This window comes from Electrophorus electricus, chromosome 20 (assembly GCF_013358815.1).
Source record: "Electrophorus electricus isolate fEleEle1 chromosome 20, fEleEle1.pri, whole genome shotgun sequence".
NCBI lineage: Eukaryota > Metazoa > Chordata > Actinopteri > Gymnotiformes > Gymnotidae > Electrophorus > Electrophorus electricus.
The window spans coordinates 14,518,287-14,535,837 of NC_049554.1; the positions used below are offsets into that span (position 1 = coordinate 14,518,287).

Here is a 17,551-nt window from a genome sequence, read left to right on the forward strand (position 1 = left end):
GAGAAACTTCCTCTAGGTCACAGGAAGCATGTCTAGAAATAGCCTGCTCATTCATCACCCCTCACTCCTGCCTTGTGTCCTCAGAGATGGTCCCAAACCATTCAGAGGGAACTGAAAACCCCCAGAATCTTGTCTTCTTGGGGGAATGTTCGCGCTTGCGCCTATCGCTAGGCTGCCAGACAGCTCTGGTGTGATATGATTGGTAAGGTCCAATTCACAGCGTGAATAAGCCTTCCCCTTGCCTGATTACATGGTTTGATGTAGTGTCCTAACCATTTCCCAGACACACCTATCAGGAAGAGACAAAAAAAGAAAGAACCCTCCCTCCAACACCCGACCCCCCCCCCACCCATCCCCCCAGACTTTAATTCAAATTCATGCCACGTCGCCTTCCAAGTTGGGCACAATAATTGAGAGGAAGTCAGGTGAAACTTGCTCAGGGCCAGATTTGAAGTGTTCCCAAGAAATGACAGATGGTGCCCATCCTTTTACCATGGTGGCATTTGAGAAGGGGCACTTGGATCTCCCCAGGGGTTCATAATTACCACGAAAGCAATTAACAAACTGTTGGAGAAGGAAGGCCCCAGAAGCAGGTGTCGGGAAGCACCTCCACTGCAGCCCGCCTCTACCGAAACACTGCACAACAAACTGAAAAGACCTGTAATCACTTTGTAACCATGTAACAATCTCTGATAAAAAATACTATAATCAAATTTTAAACTCAAATAATTGCTCACGGTGGACAGATTCTAATGTTTTTTGAGTTAGTGGTGCACACTGAAAGTTGTTCTATATCTTGGGAGCGGCTGGGGAGGGGTTTAATCTGGTGAACCTTGTTCCTTCACTTTGTGAATGATGTTTAATTTGTTTTATTCTTAGGGGTGTGACGGTTAAACTGAAAGGCCGCCTCCTAGCTGATGAATGAAGGTGTGTGTGCGAGTGTGGTGCAGGATGCGCACTGCAGCCTCTGTGCTGGTCGCTTAACTTGTTTCGGCTGGTACATTTTTCACAAGGAACCCAAGAAAGGAGTCTTTAAGTTCATTCCCTGAGCTGGGCCAAGGGCATGTAAGGAGGCTTTTCGCTGGTGTCTGGTTTCTCTATAACTTACTGAAACACGGGCGCACTCAGTCCTGCTTTATCAGACCTGGGTCTCATAGTCCTGCGGGCGCTCGTCTCCTGCCTCCCTTTTCTTCTTCTTCCGTCGGCAGAGGCCGTGGAGACCGCAGAAGCAGGCGAAGGTGAACTGAGGCATTGCCTACCTGTCTCCCAGACGTGCAGTGCTCCGAGCCACCTGTAGACACACATGGGCAGAGTGTGTGCTGAACATGATGGATCTCTGATACAGGCAAACATCAGGGTGTCTCGGTAGGGACCAGACACTGAATTGTGGACAGGCATCAAGGCGGCTGAAAACCCGGGAGCGCGTGTTTTGGCTTGGCCCCTGTCAACCACCCCCCACCCCCCACCCCCGGAAAATCGGAGGCGCATCAGCGTATGCACAAATCCCGCCGTGGTGCCCCGCGAGGCGTGATGCCACAGAGGCGTGACAAACCCAGGCCCTGGCAAGCCCCGCGTGTTTACTGGCGGCGCATTGTTCTGGGCTGCAGGCCTCAGCTGCTGAGGGGAGATTACGGGCACGGGTCCTGGTCGGCTGCAGGGGAGCTTTGCACCTTGAAGAGCTTTCCAGCGACCGGGCTGGTCCTATCGCATCGCGTGCAGGCCACAATTAACTGGAGTGGCGCCGTGGCCCAGGACTGCGACTCCGGAGAGATCTGGGGGCTTAAGCCTCACTGCAGGGAAAAGAAGTAGGCTGGGCTCATCCACAGATCCCTTCAATAAGCGTCTGAACTCGCTTATGTATATGTATAGGGAGCCAACGATGGGAACTCTTGTGTATGCATGTGGTGGCTTGAAGGAGGATACGGTATGGGTACGTATGCGCGCACGTGTGTGTGTGTGTGTGCACGTTTGGGATAACGTGCACAGAAAAGCAATGTGGTTGACGCATTTGTGAATTCGACTGTGTAAAACCCCAGGAAGTCTCTGCGGTCCCATTACGGCCTTTTCTGGTAATGTTTGAGGGCTCTCCGGCGATAAGAACTACATGTGTAAGAGACTTTCAGCCACCAGCCTCACATTCCCATTTTAGACAAGCGTAAGAGTCTTTACAATCCCCCGGGGTCCCTAGTTTAAAGGTGGAGCTAATGCAGTTGGAGACCCCCATGGTTGGAGCCATCCACAGTCTCCACTGATAGAGCTAAGAGACTTTAGCGTTCTGTCTTAAGAACTTCAGCACCAAGACCTAAAATGAGGACTAATGAAATGTAGAATAAAGCACTTCTCGGTGTGGTGGGAGCGTGCGCTTGGCTTCATTGGCAGAGCAAGGTAACAGAGGGCCAATCAATAGAACAGACTATGTGCTACGTTCACAAATCAAACCTGGAAGGAAATCGATCTTCTCTGGAAAGTTCTCTGCCGAGCATCAGTTTTGAGCTGTGTGGATATCCACCTGCGGTTTTTCTACAGCGCACGTTCGTTATACACGGGCTTTCTCCATCATCACACGAAGGACGGCAGAGGACTAGCGAGGCCACGCGCTGATGAACTGCTGCTGGGCGGAGCACTCGAGCTCCACTCCGGACAGCCCAGGACGGAGCTGAAGGTGCGAGCTGGTACGATTGAGGGGGGAATAAAAACGCTTACCTCCGCCATCGTTTTGCATCGGGGCTGCGGTGAGATGTACTACAAGCATTTGGATTAACAGATCGAAATCAGCGTTGAGTCTCTACAAAAACGCATGGCAGGCGCACACTGGGGTCTCGCGGCGCTGCACACAGACTCGGGCGCATGCGAAGAGGATTACGCTGACTTTTACATTTTTTTTTGTTTTAACATGACCGCATGTAGCTACCGCTCCAAAAGTCAACACCAAACCCCTGTTAAAAACGTGTGCACACACCGCAGGGAAACAGCAACTTAAAGACAAACAGGCACGTGATCACAGACACTGACAGTCCCCCTCATACAGATACACACACTCAAGCGCACGGTCTCTCTCTCTCTCTCTCTCTCTCTCTCTCTCTCTCTCTCTCTCTCTCACACACACACACACACACACACACACACACACACACACACACACACACAAAGGATGCTGCGGCCCTCTTATCTGACAGGTTAGCACTCACACTTTGACAAATTAGCCGAGTCTTTCAGGGTCTTACACCATGGTGTGCCCACAGATGTCTACCTGTCTTAAAAAGAAAGAAAGAAAGAATCCCTTTTGGCATCTCTGCATTCTAGTGGACGATACTATTAATATGTTTTTAAAGCAACGAGAGAATCGCCTTAATTTCCGACCGCCTCCCCAAACTCGCACCGCCCCAATCGCACAATAACAAGCAAACATGCGCCACTGCCTGAGAGGAAATACAACATTACCATTTCGCTTTGCATCCGTTTGCTCCCAACGAGTCTAATTAAGGATGAGAGACTGGAGATAAATACTGGAGGCTTCATTAAAAACAACCTGACTCAGCAGCCAGCACTAACGGGGATGTGCGGAGCTTCCTGCTACGGGCACAATTACCAGCCACAGTGTCGCGAGTGCCTCCGGGCACACTGCGTGTGTGTGCGTGCACATGCGCGCACGTGAGAGACATAATCAGGTAGTGTTACTGCCAGTAGTGTCGCACGCCTGCCACCTCCCGCGAGCCATAACGTCCCGAGCGTCAGCAGCGGGACAGCCGCTCCTGTCTGGCAGCAGCCGCGCTTTTAATTACCACATTAAGAGCGTGACTGCACTCCACAGCTCAATGCAAACCGCATTACCAAGATGGATTCACAGTAATGCACGAGCTACTTGTGTTTCCCGGCCAGCAAAATCGAGAGGCTGTGCAGTAATCCACAGTAGCGCGACAGAATGGAGAGAGCGGTTATTACACGCGGGCCCACGTTATACCTGTGCTAATTAGGGAAATCCGGACGCATTAGGCAAAACTCACTTCTAGCGCGCAACACGTACATTTGGCTTGCTACACCGTTCCTTATGACAGAACAGTTGTGTTTTCCCCAGTGATTAACCAGTGTTTGCTCCATCCAGTCTGTTTAACTGTCAGTGTTTGAAGAGTACGCCGAAAAAACCCCCCACCAAACAAAACAAGGCAATCTGCATTAGCCACGTGACTACTGCTCTTCCAGAGACGCATTATGAACAAAATGAACCTTGTAATTGACTAAGATGCATTTTTTGTTCAGTGCTGTGCTCCTTGGTCTTTCCTCAGAGAGTGTGCCCCCTTGTGGATGCGCTGTTCTACATTCTCTCTCCTGCTCACGGTTTTGGTCTTCGCCCCAGGCGTCCCCAGCTGAGCTTCCACTCTGTACCCAATGGCTTTGAAGCCTATGTGACATGGCAGAGAAAAATCACATAGGAATAGAAAGCCATAAAACACAGCAGTGGCCATGTGTGGCGGCGGAGCAACCAGCCAACCAGCCAACCAGCCAACGAACCAGCCAACCAGCTAACCAGCCAGCCAACCAACTAGCCGGCCAACCGGCCAGCCAACCAACCAACCAACCGGCCAACCGGCCAACCAACCAACCAACCAGCCAACCAACCGGTCAACCAACCAACCGGCCAACCAACCGGCCAACCAACCAACCAACCAGCCAACTGGCCAACCAACCGGCCAACCAACCAACCAGCCAACCAGCCAACCAACCAGCCAACCAACCAGCCAACCAGCCAAGCAACCAAGCAACCAACCAGCCAACCAACCAACCAGCCAACCAACCAACCAACCAGCCAACCAACCAGCCAACCAACCAGCCCCGTCCCTGCCAGCATTCAACCATCTCCTGCCCCCAGACATCCTGCACTGGGACACCCCTTCACTTTCCAGACAAGCAGGATTCACAGGTTACCACTGCGTTCCTCCGTCTGTCTGCCGCTGAGAGAAACCCCGCTGTGGCTCGGGGTAGCTGGTGCTGACAAGGAAACTGTGTGAACGGCCCTAAGGAAAAGGGAAGATGCAAGGACTGATGCAGGGAGGGAGGCGCAGCCCGGGTCGCGTCTCCTCAGGGGACGTCTCGTTCTCCCCGCGGGCCGAGACACTGCACTGGCACGCTTGCCGTGGCCAAGCCTTGCTCATTGCCTCTGTCCTGTGTGACTGTCCCACGTTTCTTTCCTCTAAAGATCAGTTCTAACAGAAAACTGCTGCATTTGAGAAAAACTCCCCAGAAGGCATTAATAATTAACGCAGAGACCAGGTAAGACTTCAGCCTGAGTAGCGACTGGCGAAGGCAAACCTGTTTCATTACTCCCTTTTCACCTTTATATCCAAACGTGCCTGTAGTACTTGGCTTTTGTTTCTGGAATACTCTAGACAACAAACAAAGGACTGAAAGATACGGTACAACGGTAATCAAAGGGAAGCTTTGTCACTGGAATGGACTGGCGCACAGAAAAATGGATAACCTAATCCTTACTCCCTATTCTGAGAGAGAGAGTTAAATCCGTCCTCTGTCTTCAACATCCTGGATATGGGAGGTGGCGTTGCGCGCGCGGGGGGGGGTACAGGTGCAGAGGGAAGGTTCAAGGTTTAAGCCGATTTCTGCCATTATCAAGATCTCTGAGAAAAGAGGCGGAAGCCTTATTTATTTATTTAAATCTCAGCAAGACAGGGTGGGAAGTTAAATCCGACAGATTATCCCGACGGTCAAAAATGAAACCAAAGTTTGATCACGGGACTATTACGGCCAACCGTCTCCATAATTTGGACCCGTCATCTTAATCCCTGGGGTGTTTTTGCCTTGCCCAAGTGACAGTTAGCACTGAAGTCCAGCACTGCGGGTCAACTGCGATAGAATTCATTAGCGTCCCTTTCTACCTGCTGATAAAATTCCAGCGTGAATGGGACTAACTTTTCGATCAGGTTATGGCATTTCACAAGAAAAAAAAAAGGAAAAAGATTCATAGACGAGGCCATTGATTGTTTTTTGTCTTGTGCAAGTCAGTCCTTTCAGAGTGCAATGAGAGGGAACGAATGAGCAAACGCAAAGAAGTCGATCCCCTTCGCTTCACCGATCTATTCGGCAGAGAGAAAGAGCGAGAGAGAGAGAGAGAGAGAGAGAGTCTAGTTAAAGACCGAAACATGGCCCCATTGATCAGTGGCGCTTATCTATCTGGAGGCCTGTCTGAGAGGGGGAGGGCGGGATGATGGGTGGATAGGGGGGCTTTGGAGTGTAGAGTGAGTCATACTTTCTTCCAAAAAAAGGGGGAAAAAAAGCCCAGAGAAGTATAACAAAGTCACGCAGGTTATGATGGGTGATCTGTCGTACTGGACCTCTCCTTTCCCCCGGCTGTGGAGGTCGTGAAGTAGTTTGGAACTTTTCCTACAGATTTACATTTGGAGTTGCCTCAGTAACAGACCATCTTCACGTTTATGTCAATATACGTCTATGCAAATCTATGCAAACCCATTTAAAGGTCCAGAAATGGCTAGTTATCTCTGTGTGTTATTTCCCTTTAGGAGGCCGGAGCTCTCCTGCTACCGGAGGATGTCTGTGTGTAGCAACAAATTTCCTTCCCTGATTAACCACATTGCAGTGCCTTAAAACATCCATTTGTTCAAAGGATTCAAGAGCCAATTAAGTTCTTCTACATCTGACATGTAACTAATGACATCTTTGTCTAGAGGCAGTATGTCTGTGTTATCAAGGCAGAAACATTATCGAACACCTGTTTGGCTTCAGCCTCGGAGAAAAAACCAAGAAAGAAAACTCTACAGACCTCTGCCACCGCGTTGAGTCGCTTTACGGTAGGATCCGCACTCCTGATACCAAACTGTTCCACTCAGCAAGCTTCAGTTAAAAATTCCCTTTTAATAAAACACTTTCGAAACCCGTCGCTAATTTTCGGACTTAGGAAGGAAGCGACTGCACCTTTCGCCTCTTTTGCCTTCTGTCCCCGGTGAGCCCCCCGGCCCCCACCTCCCGTCCACAGGTGAGGCCGGAGACAAGCCCCGCCCTCTCTGCTTATGGACAAAATGAAAAGGCCAAAGAGAGAGAAAAAGAAAAAGAGCAAAAGAGGGAAAGAGCTGCAGTTGTCCGCACACAAAGGCGGGAAGCGGGAGCCACACGGGCTGGACAGAAGGGCTGTTTGTGGAGGTGGTATCTAGCTGAGGCATTTGAGGCACCAGGGAGGGGGCGGGAGAGCGTGGGGGGGGGCAGGTATACCTATCCGTCAGTGCCTGGAGTCCGCTCCCGCTGGGCCCTGGCCCGTGCGAACAAAGCGTCCATTCACCGCGCTCACGGTGCTGATTTCTCTCTCTCTCTCTCGCTTTTCTTTTTCCACTCTTCCTTCTCTTTTTACTCCCGATCCCTTTCTTCAGTTCGGAGGCCGGGGTAAACAGCTCTTTGTCATGGCCACGGATACCGATACGTTTGTCGCAAATGAAACTGGGCACTGCCTGTCTATCAAATCGACAAATCGATAAGCGCGGCGGAAATGTAACCAGAGAGCGAGTTTTTTAAGGGCCATTATATCAAGTGGAAAGCAGTTTTCCTGACCCTCCAATGGAGTGGTACTGTTGGTGTGGGGTCAACATCTCCCCCTGTAGGAGGACCATAGAACGCCCCCCACCCGCGTTTTCCTGCCTGCTGAAGTCTCTGTGCAGGATATGGAAAATTGATCTCAAGTCTTAAATAGACGCAGCCGTTTCCTCAAAGCATAACCATTGTCCCTCCTGGTAGTATTCCTTGGCCCTATTCTTCCCAAAGCTCTTTTGAGCGCGTGCATTAGCCTATTGATCAAACTGCACAGCCCATCCCACCCCACCTAATTACACACACACGGTCTATAGAGGAGCGCGAGTGCCGCTTATTAACAGTCACAACATTATTACTCCGGCCCTTTTCACCCGGCAGCTAATCACGCGGCTAGAGCTACCCGGAGACCGAGCCCATGCAAGCACGCCCGGCCGCCCGGGGATTTCGGAACGAGAGAGTGCAAGCGCACACGAGGAGAAATGCAAAATACGAGGAGGATGTACACCGTTTGAGGTGGCGTGGATATCTCATGAAGCCGCTGTTTTCTACCCTATCAACATAGGGATATGCGGATTGACCACACTCGGTGGGGAGGGCTGTGCTACCACAGAATGTGCAAACAGGAAACCCGTCAACAACGATGGACTGGTGATTAAGAGCCACGTTTGTGGGAAGCCGCTTGTTTAACCCATTCCGGATCACCAAAGGTAGACATTCTTACTGCTGCTTTACAACAGGGTCCCTTGCACACACGCACTACAAACTGTGTGAAGAGACCCACGTTCAGTGAGACGCTTCTGTCACGAACGCAAACGATTCTCGGCTGAGCACAGCTCATCAAGGCCAGGGAGCTGCTTCCTTACCTCGTATCCCCGAGTTGTTTTTCCTCTCTGTCACTTTATGGTAATCGAGTCCCCGTGGTGAATACAGAATGCTCTCTTTTTCGCTCTTAACGAGGACATCCTGTCACCCTGTGTAATTTAGGAGACAGGGAGGTCAAGGTGATATCGGAACACAGCATAAGGGAAAAGGGTAGAGGAGCCGGCACACACACCTGCCACGTCCCTTCACGGGGCCACAAAACGGGGCCACTTTTAATCGGGAGCTGCGACGTGAAGCTGCGAGGCCGACGCTGAGTAATTATAATGTTTGCGAGTAGTTGCGAGTTAACAGGGCTTTCCTAACGTAATCCTACCCAGCAGACCATAAGTAATCGTGAGAGGCAATCATTATTTATTGTACCCTGGCATGAGTCAAGTGCCAATCTGCTTCGTTTGGCAGGGACCGTGTCGCTCGCGCGAGGAAGTTCCCCACCAACCGTGGGCACTGTTAACCACGCGAGTAAACAGTTGCGCGCACGCATGTCTTCGCATCCCCCGTGCCAGTGTTACGCAATCCGGAACGGGCAGAAGGGAACAGCGGTAGGCTCGGTAAGAGGAGGAGGAGGAGGAGGAGGAGGAGGAGGAGGAGGAAGGACCGGGGAGTTAAAAAAAAAAATTTTTTAAATAAAAATCGCACTTCTAATCGCGTGGTGACAAATGACGGCACGCTCTGCGTGGTCCTGCACCCAGCTCGTACCAGAGCTCTGACCTCCCGTCGCTCGCCGTCCTGGCACGCGGGTCCGCGCGCGCTCGCCGCGGACGCACTGGCTGCAGGCGATTCATTAATCTTGATGCAGCACCTGCGCCCTGTCCGAGCGCGAGCATCTGAGCTCCCGCCGCCAAATGTCACATTTCATCGGATTAAATTAGCTTTATCTCTGGCAAATGCCTTCCCCCGCGGAGGCGAGAGAGATTTTTCTTCCTTACGCACCTCTGGGAAGAAATGCGGTCTGCAGGCGAGACATCAATATGTATTTATTCACCAACCAAAAGGCGTTAGCATCGAGTTAGCCTAATTGATGGGCGAGGGTCATTACATGTCAAAAGAGAGAACAGATGAATTAAACAGCGAGGAGGTGAGCAGGCTGCGATGAGTTGTAGGCAGGATGAATGGACTCCTGTACTAGAATCCTCTTAGCATGCGTGCGGAGGACGCGAGATCCTCCTTACTATTTTTTTTCTCATTGCTTTTGCTCCACTGTCCATCTCTCACTCGATCACTGACTCGCTCGCTCACGCATCCGCTCAATCATCCACTGCCCCCCCCAGTACGCCCCCGCTCTCGCGCCCTCCCTCACACAGTGATGCAATGGTGGCAGCTGCCGGGTCTGGGGTCCCCCCTCGCTCACACACACACACACACACACACACACACACACACACACACACACACACACACACTGCTCAAGCCGTGGGCATTTTGGCTACATCTATATTTGGGTATCTGCACTATTCCGGGACTTCCATTGTTAGATAACAAAGCTGGTAAATGATTGAAGCTGAGAAGACAGTACAATCAGTAGGCAGGCCTTTGTAGAAAACACACACAACTGAGTCAGATCTTTAATCAGTTTAATCGGTTTAACACGTTTAAACTGATTTCTAGATGTATCCCTTTTTGACCGTCACAGGACAGCCAGACTACATTCATTGCAGAAATAAGGAAAACACCACTGCCGAGTGTGAGGGAGGCGGGTGCAATGGGCTCCACCACGCCCACCTGCCCAGCAACAGTCAACACAGAGCGCTAGAACATGACGTCATTGCGAACCTTCCCAGAACACCAGAACATCACCGCACAAAGATCCAGAAGGCAGAGGATGCCTTTCGAAATGTAGCCAAAATTCACCATCCCATGCAGATCTCTTAACTAGCAAACACACTGCTAAATTCGAGTCATGTTCGGCTGGGTGAACGTGGCCACAAACCAGGTCCTCAAATTCAGCACTGTGAGGGTGTGATGGCACCCTTGAGGACATCTCAGGTGAGAGAGACATGATCGAAAAGATGCTCAAAGAGTGTGTGTGTGTGTGTGTGTGGGGGGGGGGGGGGGGGACGACATTGTTTGAGGCAGCTGAAGCTGCCCCCGCAGACCAATCCTGCCCCGGGTGTGGGCTAGAGCAGGATGCAAACTGTTTTCTCTGAACCCAGGGACTCTCTAGTGCCCCCTTTCTGCTGCCCCATCACCCTTTTTTACAGCCCTAATATTTATATGTCTGATTTCAAATGGTCTTTCATATGGTCTAATGTGTCTAATTTCTGTTGGTCTTTAGTTATGTCTTACTACTACTGGAATTTGTTCGGTGTGTAATGATCCTTTAAATAATTCTATCCATTCTCTCTGTCTCTCTCTCTCCTCTTCTCTTCTCTTCTCTTCTCTTCTCTTCTCTTCTCTTCTCTTCTCTTCTCTTCTCCTCTCTTCTCTTCTCTTCTCTTCTCTTCTCTTCTCTTCTCTGTCTACCATCTTCCTTTACTCTCTGATTTCAGCCTTTGTATACAACAAACAGGAAAGGACGAGATTCGGTAGACCAGCAGGTTCTGACCCGGCTCTTTATGTCCCCTGTTGGACCACAGTCCATGAGAAACCAGAGCATGCATCCCACTGTATTCTGTCTGGACTAATTTGGCTACTGTCAGTCTACGCTCACAGCAAGTGTATTCTGCCCTCTACGCTTGCACGCACGCACACACACACACACACACACACACACACACACACACACACACACACACACACACACACACACACACACACGCACACTATGTTCCCACATCTCTCAGCAGTGGGGGAATGTGCTCAAAAGAAGAGAATCCTGTTTTTCAGTGTGGAAAATCCACTTTCAGCTCACAGAAGCTGATTCCTTTGGACTCCGTAATACTGTCTGCCGTTCACCATGCTGTTAGAGCTGACTCTTTGCCACTTTAGTCGCTCTTTCTTTTTTGCCTCTGGCTGGTAAAAGCAGAAAAGCAGTAGCAGACCATTCTGTCGGCTCCAAACTTAAGTTCTTGAATCTTTTAATATCTAATAAAACACCCTCCTGGGATAGTTAACATTTCAAGAAAGAGACTTTTTTTTCCGAGCAAAAGAACAAAAAAGACTATCCCACTAATGCAATAAAAGCACAATAGAAGTAGTGCCTCCTGCCAGAGAGCCGGGTAGAGCAAACCAACCATCATCCACCTCTCACGGCAGTCACGCAGACAACAAAGACCATCTATAGGAATTTAAGCAGTGAAAGCATCTCGGCTTAAGGCAGCGTTCTTACGGGCCGGCGAGAGATGAGCAGTGAAGAGTGAGAGGTGGTCAGCACGGTGTTTGTCTGAGATCCTGCCACAGGATGAAGCGAAATCTCCGCTACAAGACACAAGTTTTAAGATACAAGCTAAGCTCCGGGTTAACACATGCTTCAGTAGGCTCTGTTAAATTACATTAGTCACCTTAAGTATTGTATTCTTAACCCCCCCCCACCCCACACACACACGCATGCACGCACGCACATGCTTGGAGCAGCAGTTTAAGGAGATGGAGTTGTACCTTTTCAGCTCAGACCCAGAGCCCTGCCCTAATTTAGCAGGGCACCTATTTCTGTCCAGCCCTGGGGGACTACCTAAATTTGTCATAGTGAATGTTTCACACGGTTTCTAAGTGTTGCACTCTCTGTCTGTCTCTCTCCTTCTCTATCTCTCTTTTGTGTGCGCGAGCATGTGTGTGTGTGTGTGTGTGTGTGTGTGTGTGTGTGTGTGCACGCAACACATATAACGGGGGGGGGGGGGGGGGGGTGTAAGCTACAAGCCTGAATGGGTAATAAGAGAGGTTGTGGAGCCATGGCCAGTGGTTTTTAGCCACAGTGCAGGACCCAGCATTCCATGCCCTCAGGCTGTCTGCATATTGAACCAAAAGATAACGCAATCACACAATCCAGCATCCCAATAACCAACTACACACACGCGTGCGCACACACACTTAATCAGTCTAGCACTGCACCCTCTTCTCACTGGCAAAAGCTTAAATCTGACTTTGCTGTAACACCCCGTCCTGAATCAGAAAACCACGGCATGCTGGTCTAACACTCTTCCCACCAGCACGCAGACCCACACGCTTAGCCAGGGACCGTGTGAAAGCTGGAGCAAGGATTAACACTCTCTAAATTACTCACGCTCTTTAAACAAAAGCAGAAAACACACAGGCACACGCGGCAGAGATGGCACAAGGAAACAAAGACAGTGATCCAGCGGGATATGGTTCCCGTCTGGCTGCGCTAAGAGGGTGTTAGGGAGAGTGGGAGCTCTGTGATGTGTTCAAACGCACTCACCTCAACCTTGCTGCGTCCTTGCAGGAACTGAGAGAAGGATCGGCTCCCAACAGCACAGCTACTGCATACTGAGGCAACGAAGCAGAGAGAGAGAGAGAGAGAGAGAGAGAGAGAGAGAGAGAGAGAGAGAGAGAGAGAGTGAGTGAGTGAGTGAGGGAGGGGGGAAGAGAGAGAGAGAGAGAGAAGGAGGGGTGAAGGAAGACAGGGTCTGAAGTAGATGGCCAATCAGTGTGGAAATCAGCGCGGACTGTCTGACGAAACGCCTGTGGATTAGCGGTCTGCAGCTTCCAGTGACTTGGAGGGAGGGAAAAAATGGATAGAATGAGAAAAGGGCCCTGATGAATGAGAGAGAATGAGAGAGGGAGACATTTGAGAAAGAGAGAGAAACAGGAATGAATAGGAGTGAATGTAAAAGAAGGGAAACAGTGCAGTAGTGATGGAGGAAGTGTCCCAGGCGCTGAGCTCTTTGCCGGGTTTAGGATTGCCTGTTAAAGGCTAAAGGCGGGAGACGGAATATTTTTTCCTTTAATCTTGCCTCAGTGTTTTGAGCCGGTATTGAGGGATTAATATTCCCACCTCTCCTCCTCACCCTGTGCTATACAACAACAAAAAAAATCTTACATTGTCCACATTCTCATTGTTGTTCTCTTGGAGCCGCACACAGAGGGGACAGAACAGTGGCACTTGTGCTGGAATCTGGAACTGGCCCTAGCTCTCTGCTCCTGTCTGCCTCCTGTTTGATTCTCCTCAGGGTTCCCTCTCGCTCCCTCTAGCCCGAAGAACATATCGCCACTGGATCATCGAGGACCACGTCTTGGGTGGCTTGCCACCCACCCCTCCCTCTTTTCCCCAGAGATAATACAGCGATTCAGGAAAATGCCACTTCCCGAAAACACCAGGTGTTCTCTCCGGATTGGTGGGCCGGCCCCTCTTCTGGCTTGGTTACAGTGCAGGCAATCTCCAGCTCCAATTATTTTGGTCTCAAAAGCCAGGGAGGACGACGCCCTGGCTCGAAAAGCTCTTTTAAGCCGATGGCTTGGAAAGGAATGAATTTGAATGAAAAGTGCTTTTCAGCGCGTCGAAGTCCTGAGAATTCGACACAATTAGCAGCAGAAAACCGTCCCAAACTCTGCCTTCGGTAGGAAGGGAGAAGTGAAAAACAGTTCCCGAACGGTGAGGCCAAAACGCGGCTGTGCACGTCTAAAAAAAACCCGCTAACATAAAAGTTTTTACAAACAGTACTTTGCGCCCAAGGTGTTTCAGAGGGAAAACAAAGAAAAACGCAAACAGAGGAGCAACGGGTTTTTTTCTTTGTGCAGCTGCCCTGCTCTGTGTCGGCCCTTTTCTTCTCTTTGGCGTTTTGTTCCCGTGTGGAGAGCTCTTGCTGGGATTATCCATCACAGGGACAGGAGGAGGGAGCGCCGAGACGGATCCTGCAGGAGACGCGGCAGGTGCAGCATCTGTCTTGTGCTCGGCGGCCGGACAAAGCTCTCGCCCTGCTCCGTCCTCTCTTCTCCGTCCTCTCTTCTCCCAGCTTGCTGGGTTGCTCATTTTCTCTCCTTCAGCCGTGACTGAACGAGTGGGACACCACGGCGTGGGGGGGAGAGAGAGAGAGGGGGAGAGAAGGAACGAGAGAGAGAGAACGGCATGGTGAAAGAATGGAGGTTTTAAAAAAAAACAGGAGGAGGGTGACATGAAAATGTGATGGAAAAGATGAATGAATTTGTACAGAAGTGAATCGCACAAGCGAGAGAGGGAGAGAGGGAGAGAGGGAGAGAGCGGGGTCTTCCGTCCCACACACACTCCCCCGTGCCTGGGAAAAAGTGTAGGACGCAGCAGAAGGAGGGATGAAGTAGTGGAGGTGGTGGTGATTCAGACGACAGGCTTTCTCATCCTCTTCGTCGCGTTGCTCTCTTTCTGTCTCTCTCTCTCTCTCTCTCTCCCTCTCTTTTTCACTCACCGAGCCTGAAGAAGAGAACCAGCTCATGCTCACCGAGGGTCCTCCCCACTCTCTTTCTCTCTTTCTCTCTCTCTCTCTCTCTCTCTCTCTCTCTCTCTCACACACACACACACACACGCACACACACGTTCAGTTCATTATAATTCACTGGTTCTTACTGTGACACGCTTCACTAACCCACTCAACGAGAGCAGGCAAAGAGAGACACTGAATTCTAATGCAAGGGAGAGGGAGAGAGAGAGAGAGAGAGAGAGAGGGAGTGAGAGAGCAAGGGAGTGAGAGAGAGAGAGAGGGAGGGAGAGAGAGGGAGGGAGAGAGAGAGAGAGAGAGAGAGAGAGAGGGAGTGAGAGAGAGAGGGAGAGTGAGAGGGAGTGAGAGAGGGAGAGAGAGGGAGTGAGAGAGAGAGAGAGAGAGAGAGAGAGAGAGGGAGAGAGAGAGAGAGAGGGAGAGTGAGAGGAAGTGAGAGAGGGAGAGAGAGAGGGAGTGAGAGAGAGGGAGAGAGAGAGAGAGAGAGAGAGAGAGAGAGAGAGAGAGAGAGAGAGAGTGAGATCGGGGAAAGTGTGAGCAGACCAGCAGGTGTCCTCTTTCTCATTTGTGCTCATCTGTCTGAAAAAGTGCCCAGTCTGTCCAGAGTGTGCTCCACTTTGTTCGGTTAGTCCCTCCTTACACAGCCGGGTTCATCTGAATGAAAAATACTCCATTCAAAGACAGGCCACACAGGCTGTTGAGGACAAATAGTCCAACAGCATGACAGAGAAAGAGAGTCTTATGGGTGGTGTTGAGACCAGTGTAGGTTATAGCTGAGTCCCAGTGATTTGTTCTTCAGCTGAATGAGGACAGGATCAGGTAGGGATGGTGAGAGCAAGCACCTGCCTCAGCACATGTGAATGTTCATGTAGTAGGTCTGGGCCCATCACTGTGACCTACCTCAGAGGAACACGTACTCAACTCTCCCAGACACCTGATTGGCTGGTTACTGAACCCCCCTTGCCTGATCCATAGAAACACCATGGACAGCATGTGAGAGCCCAACTTCAGTCCTAAGCAGGGGATAACTTTGGCTTGAGAGCAGATGAGGAAATCTATTGTTACAGGTGTGTTAAGGGATGTTTTGAAACTAATTATTATTTTTCACTTTTGTACGATCGCCTAGTGAGGCCCAGCACATTATGTGAGGGTGTACCAAGCGAAGTTATAAATGTCATTAGATCTGTGAAAACAAAGCTGTCTTTAAATGGGACGGGTTATTAATATTAGTTATTGCTGCAGTAGCACTTCTTTGGATTCACTAATGTTAGTGTTATTGGTATTCACAAGTTAATCAAAGAGCCCACTAGAAATGGAAGAAACTTGAAATTAATTTTGGGCCATATGTAAATCAAAGCTCCATGCAAATTTAGCTTTGAAATTATTATACTGACTAAAGGTTTGCTCACTTAAACAATATCTTTAAGATCCTTGGAGAACAGACTCGGCATCCCAGAGAGTAACACCAAAACAGGCCAAAACAGTTGATTTCCACTCTATTAGAGATATAGCTCCATTTTCCACCTCCTTGGGGGGCTGTATCCCCTAACACAGAGACGCAAAATTATTAATGGAGAAAAATGGAAACATCCGATTTCATTTCATAAGGCATTCATTATGAAGGTAGAGGAATCTGTGATGCTATCTGGTGGTTAATTTACTGTCTCTGTCTTTAAGCTTGGTAGTTTTTTTGGTAGTTTTTATACCATCTATAAGTTTGGTAGTTTTTCTGGTACTTTTTATACTGTCTATAAGTTTGGTAGTTTTTTTGGTAGTGTTTATACAGTCTATAAGTTTGGTAGTTTTTCTGGTAGTTTTTATATCGTCTATAAGTTTGATAGTTTTTCTGCTAGTGTTTATACTGTCAGTAAGTTTGGTAGTTTTTATACTGTCTATAAGTTTGGTATTTTTTCTGGTAGTTTTTATACCATCTATAAATTTGATGGTTTTTCTGCTAGTGTTTATACTGTCAGTAAGTTTGGTAGTTTTTTGGTAGTTTTTATACTGTCTATAAGTTTGGTAGTTTTTCTGGTAGTGTTTATACCATCTATAAGTTTGGTAGTTTTTCTGGTACTTTTTATACTGTCTATAAGTTTGGTAGTTTTTTTGGTAGTGTTTATACAGTCTATAAGTTTGGTAGTTTTTCTGGTAGTTTTTATACCGTCTATAAGTTTGGTAGTTTTTCTGGTAGTTTTTATACTGTCAGTAAGTTTGGTAGTTTTTCTGGTAATCTTTACATCCTTCTTTTTTTTGAGATCTCACAAAATGATTTAATCTATACACTGAATTCTTTGAAAAGTTCTTATTCATTGCGTATGCAGCTTATGAAATCACAGTTTTATCCACCATTTCATCATCTTACCAATCTCTGTAGTAGACTCTGTTTTCCCATCTTGTTGAGAAAATTAATCCTGTCTTTAAATAATTTTTCCAATTAGATCCAGTTCCCCTGTCAATGCTTGTGAAAAGGATGATAAACCAATTAACTAAACATACTGGGAGTGAAAATGTGCAGTCTGTCAAACAATAAACAATGGCAATGAATGATATTTATAGCTTTACATAAAGCTTTTAAAACTATGAATCATCAAATTCATTTAAACTTTATAATTGTTATTAATATGCTCTCTTTGTATTTGTCAAATAGATCTGTAAGTGGTTAATATCTGTAATACTGTAGTACCACAAGGCATTATATTAAATCCTTTACATTGTCTCTTGTATATAAATGTGTATAAAACTCAAATTATCTTCTATATGCTGATGATAATTTACTTTTATGACTCAAATGTTGACATCATTATCTCAAAAAATATTTTCGA

The 17,551-nt window shown here is 48.7% G+C and overlaps 1 long non-coding RNA gene across 1 annotated transcript; it reads right to left on the reverse strand.

The window, feature by feature from the left end:
- Nucleotides 1-385: 385 nt before the first annotated feature.
- On the reverse strand, nucleotides 386-13,455 carry LOC113586909. Its single transcript, XR_003411673.2, has 3 exons — nucleotides 13,364-13,455; nucleotides 12,743-12,810; nucleotides 386-1,291 (listed from the first exon to the last, which is right to left on the reverse strand). It is a non-coding gene; the product is annotated as an uncharacterized LOC113586909 (long non-coding RNA).
- Nucleotides 13,456-17,551: the final 4,096 nt, after the last annotated feature.